This window comes from Mauremys reevesii, unplaced genomic scaffold (assembly GCF_016161935.1).
Source record: "Mauremys reevesii isolate NIE-2019 unplaced genomic scaffold, ASM1616193v1 Contig17, whole genome shotgun sequence".
NCBI lineage: Eukaryota > Metazoa > Chordata > Testudines > Geoemydidae > Mauremys > Mauremys reevesii.
The window spans coordinates 457,692-463,451 of record NW_024100793.1 but is presented as its reverse complement, the minus strand read 5'-3'; positions in this window follow the sequence as shown (position 1 = coordinate 463,451).

Genomic DNA, 5,760 nt, shown 5'->3' with positions numbered 1-5,760 from the left:
CAACTCTAATCTCCGGGAATATCTCCTGCAGTAGTGCTGAATTCACCTTACAAAGAAGCTGGTGTCCAGAGTCAGATCCCTAAAGCTGTCCTTTTTATACCCAACCTGTTTACAAGGAAAGAGGTACTGTATGCATCCTGTGAGGCTATTCTGACCTTGTTTTTCCTGGTACCACATGGCACCCCTTAGCTCTTTGTTCTGGACTCAGGAATTCCAGGTACCAAGAGCGTGATGCACCTCCTAGGCTTGTCCCGTATATATTGTCCTTATCTTTGGGACATTCCAATGAGAGTAACTCCCCGCCTGTTACTACAGTAGAACACTCCCATGTGCTGATCCCGACAGTTGTCCTGGCTAATGCAAGGTGTTATGGGATACTTAGCATAGGTGAATACAACTATAGGAAGATACAGGCCACCATTCCAGGCCATGTAACTGCTAGAGGTGTATATAGAATGGAATGTTATATGTGTTGTTAGAGGGTTTATTCCTTCACTCTACCACTTCCCTGGTCCTTCTCGCATGAACAGAGAGCAACAATACCCAAAGTCCAAAGGTGCAAACAATTCAACGTTTATCGGGGTGAACTTCCAGCAAGCTTAAATTCAAGTTCCTTTTCCTTATTTTCGAATCCCAACTTACTTCCTGTTTGCCCCTAATTTATATAGTGATATTCACAGCTATACCTTAACCAATCATTCTACTAAAATTTACCTAACCAATCCTAACATACTGTAACATGATTAGCTAACCAATTATATCCCACCACTTTAATTAGTTTACACCCAGCCAAATTAATTATACAGCAGACAGAAACAATCACAGAACCAGACAGAGACCATGCAAATAAACATACAAATCAATACAGAAGTGAGGATTTCACAACTACATCTATACAGACGGAAGGGTTTCCCAGCTGTGTCTATTAAGAAGCAAGTTCTTTCCAGGCAGAAAACTATCAAACTAAATTTTCTTTCATATCTTCTAGGCTCTTCCCTTTCTCTGGAGGTGATGGATCGGATCACCTTCCTAACAGCCCCCGATTGCCTTATTTCCATATGACTAAACAGGGCCTCAGACTGTCCCAGTGAGAGAAGGCCCTTACACAGATAGAATCAAAATCATTGTCTTTCTTTTTTACCTCTGTAAGTAGCTAAGTGAGACGAATACACCTAAATTCTTAAAGTATAGGCCTTTGCAGACAGGCTTGAATATCTATATCCTAACGTGTTAAGCACATACTATCCATATTAATATAGGTGATTTGAATCATACCTATTGATCATGTAATATATTAGCTCAGCATATATGGGTGAACACCTCAGAAATAGATTTAACCAGACTGATCCATAGTTATTCCCTAGGATTCAGTAGCTGTGAAAGTGGTGAAAAGCCATCTGGGACCCCTCCACGCTCTAGTCTCATACTGAGCCCATCTCAGATGAGCCCATCTCAGCCAGCCCCAGGAATCTGGCTCAGTAAATCTCAGGGTGTTTCAGAGAATCTGGATTGAGGCTCAGTTGGTGCAACGTGAGCACTGGAGGAGCAGAGGAAATTGCACGTTACACCAATGTAGTGTATGCCTAGGGGTAACTTCTAGCTCAAGGAGACATACTCAGGCTTGCTCTGCAAAAAATTGAAGCATGGCTGCGCTTGGGCAAGTAACAGGAGAGGCTCCCTGCCCCGACTACAATCCCAACCAATCCACAGGTGCACACTCAGGGCGGCCAGCCTCTCCCACCACCACTTCTTGAAGTGCAGCACCCAAACCTGGACACGGTTCTCCTGCGCTGAGTAGAGTAGAACAGTCACCTCCCATCTCTGACCCACCCCACTCCTGGTCATGGTGATCCAGGTGCAGCAGAAGCCGGAGATTGCTGCCAGCACAGCCATGAATGTGGCCCATGGGCCCTAGCGGCATAGAGCCTGGAGACCAAGGAGTCCTACACCAGCCTCTGGGCTTTGAAGATAGGGGAGCCAGAGATGCATGGTGGTGGAGACGGCCTTCCCTGCCCACACCACTGTGCCCCATGCTGCCCCCTTCCATGGCATCAAGAAGATCAGCATCATGGCCAAGCCCCGCAGGCCTGGGCATCGGAGCCTCTCCAGGTAGGGCCCAGTGCACATGTGTGGGGGGGGAGCGCTCCATGGCCTTCCTCCCGCATCAGGCTAGGGATCTCCTTGCCCCCTGGTCAGTTGTGGGGTGGGGATTATTGGGGGACAGAGCTAATTGGAGGGGAAAGGCTTCATGTCCGTGACCTCCATGACATAATTGTAGCCTTAACCATGAGAAAACTCCTACCCCAGAATATACTGGGCAGTGTCCTTTGCCTCAGTTTCTCCCCTTGCGGTGTGAAAGTCCAACAAATGCTCCTTTAACCTGCCTTTGCCCTTTCCCTCCCCTGCACCCCACTCGCCAAAACTTCCACCTTTTATAGGAGCCCTTTTTGCCTCTCACTGCTTCTTTCACTTTCTTGTTAGCCATGGTGGTACTTTTTTGGTTCTCTTAGTATATTTTTTAATTTGAGGTGTGCATTTAAATTGAGCCTCTATTCAAGTGTCTTTAAAAAGTTTCCATGCAGCTTGTAGTGATTCCAGTTTCAGCACTGTACCTTTTAATTTCTCTTTAACTAACTTCCTCATTTTTGTGTAGTTCCCTAGCTGAAATTAAATGCTCCTGTGGTGGGCTGCTGTGGCGTTCCCCCCACCCGGAGATGTTAAATTTAATTATACTATGGTCGCTATTACCAGGGGTTCAGCTATATTCACCTCTTGGACCAGATCCTGTGCTCCACTTAGGACTAAATCAAGAATTGCCTCTTCTCTTGTGGGTTCCAGGACTAGGTGCTCCAAGAAACAGTCATTTAAGGTGTCAAGAAACTTTATCTCTGCATCCCGTCCTGAGGTGACATGTGCCCAGTCAATATGGGGCTAGTTGAAATCCCCCATTATTACTGACTTTTTGATTGTTATAGACGCTCTAATCTCCCTGAGCATTTCACAGTCACTATCACCATCCTGGTCAGGTGGTCGGTTGTATATCCCTACTGCTATATTATTATTTGCGCATGGAATTACTATCCATAGAGATTCCATCAGACAGTTTGGTTCATTTAAGATTTTTACTTCATTTGACTTAACGCTTTCTATTGCCACACCCTCACCAGCATTTCCTGTTCTGTCCTTCCGATATATTTTGTAACTTGGTATTACTGTGTCGCGTTGATTATCCTCATTCCACCAAGTTACTGTGATGCCTATTATATCCATACCCTCATGTAATACAACATACTCTAGTTCACCTATCTTATTGTTTAGACTTCTAGCATTGGTATATGAGCACTTTAAAAACTTGTCACTTTTTAGCTCTCTGCCATTACATGATGTAATTGAATGGGACTCTTTTTTATTTGACTGTTTCTCATCAGAGCCTACCTGTATTTTATCATCTTCCATCCTCTCCTTAGCCACCTCCTTACTAGGACATAGAGAATCTCCATTAATAGATCCGCCCCTAAGGGATGTCTCTGTCCAAACCACATGCTCCTCCACACATAGAATAGAATCATAGAATCATAGAATCTCAGAGTTGGAAGGGACCTCAGGAGGTATCTAGTCCAACCCCCTGCTCAAAGCAGGACTAAACCCAACTAAATCATCCCAGCCAGGGCTTTGTCAAGCCTGACCTTAAAAACCTCTAAGGAACGAGATTCCACCACCTCCCTAGGTAACCCATTCCATTTCTTCACCACCCTACTAGTGAAAAAGTTTTTCCTAATGTCCAACCCAAACCTCCCCCTCTGCAACTTGAGACCATTACTCCTTGTTCTGTCATCTTCTACCACTGAGAACAGTCTAGATCCATCCTCTTTGGAACCCCCTTTCAGGTAGTTGAAAGCAGCTATCAAATCCCCCCTCATTCTTCTCTTCTGTAGGCTAAACAATCTCAGTTCCCTCAGCCTCTCCTCATAAGTCATGTGCTCCAGCCCCCTAATCATTTCTGTTGCCCTCCGCTGGACTCTCTCCAATTTATTCATATCCTTCTTGTAGTGTGGGGCCCCAAACTGGACACAGTACTCCAAATGAGGCCTCACCAGTGCTGAATAAAGGGGAATGATCACGTCCTTCGATCTGCTGGAAATGCCCCTACTTATACAACCCAAAATGCCATTAGCCTTCTTGGCAACAAGGGCACACTGTTGACTCATATTCAGCTTTTCATCCACCGTAACCCCTAGGTCCATGTTGGCTTTCCCTCAGCCCTTAGTTTAAAAACTGCTTTATGACTTCTTTAATTTTAAGTGCCAGCAATGTGGTTCCATTTTGGTTTAGGTGGAGCCCATCCTGCCTGAATAGACTCCCCCTTTCCCAAAAGGTTCCGCAGTTCCAAATAAATCTTACCCCCTTGTCCCTAAGCCATCGGCTCATCCATGCATTGAGACCCTGCATTTCTGCCTGTCTAACTGGCCATATGTGTGGAACTGGAAGTGTTTCAAAAAATGTTACCATGGAGCCTAAATTTGGCCTCCAGGATCTCTCTCCCATCCGTCCCTATGTTCTTACCCAGGGGGATTCTATGATTCTATGATAGACTCCACTGGGCAATGGCAAACAGGAGAGGAAAAAAATTCTTTAGCCACAGGGAATGTGTTGTTCTAAAGCAGACAGAGGAGGAAATAAGGCAGGTGAACCACACCACACTGCTCACCACAATCCAGACAGGACAGGGGTATCCACCAGGAAACACCTGAGAAAGAGGAAGTCACTGAGCAGAAATTGACTTTATATGGGCAAAACCCACTTGTGTGTGTAGTGTTTTTCCTCAGTGGAAGGTTGATCTATTTGGAAGAAGCACATATGTGACACTGATTGGACCAGAGCTGTTCCTCTAGGAGGGGCCACAAGAAAAGGGGACCTGGTAAGACCCACACATGAGAGTGATCCTAGGAAGAGGAGCTTGCATGTATTTCTTTGTCTCTCTTCACCTTGAGCTCATGGACACCAGGATGGGAGGACTGGAGAGCCCCAAGTCCTGAGGAGTCCCTCTCTTGAAGCACCTGCCATATGGGACCATCAACAAGGACCATCTGTCGGGAATCAGGGCCTGCAGCAGAGCCAGTCTCCAGGCAACCTAACGAGCTCAGGTAGCCTGTACCAAGCTGACTGATTGGTGGGAAGGGTCAGTAGAGAGGCTCTTAAGCCCAGCAGTGGCAGTTCAGTAGCTGCTCAAAGCTTTTGCCCACAGCTATGGTAGCTCCAGCCTTGGTCCAGCCCAGCTCCTGCCTTGTCTCTCTCCAGGTAACCTGGTTTTGACCCTCAGCTCTGATTCCTCATCTCCAGCTTCGGCTCCGACCCCGATTCTGACCCTGGGTTCCGACTTCTGGCTCCTGCCCCTGGCTCTGACCCTTGGCGCTGGCATTTGGCTCCTGGCTCTGACCCGCAGCTCTGGTTCTTGGCTGCAGGTCCTGCTCTGACCACTAGACCTGACCACCCACATCCCGCTCTCTGACACCGTCAAGCACGGATAGTCATTAGCCGCCTCTTCCATCTTCTTCCTGTGTTAACCCTGTTACTACGGCACCACCTGGAACGGGACTGATGTTCTGTCTGTGTCTCCAAGACGACAGCTGCAGACAAGAGCTAAGGTCACAGCTGAGACTTGGATAGCACCAACTCATGCATAGGGAACCACACTGTGATCTGGATGAAGATCTGTTCTTTGGTTTGTTTCTGTTAAGAAGAGCTACTGCTCAGAATGTG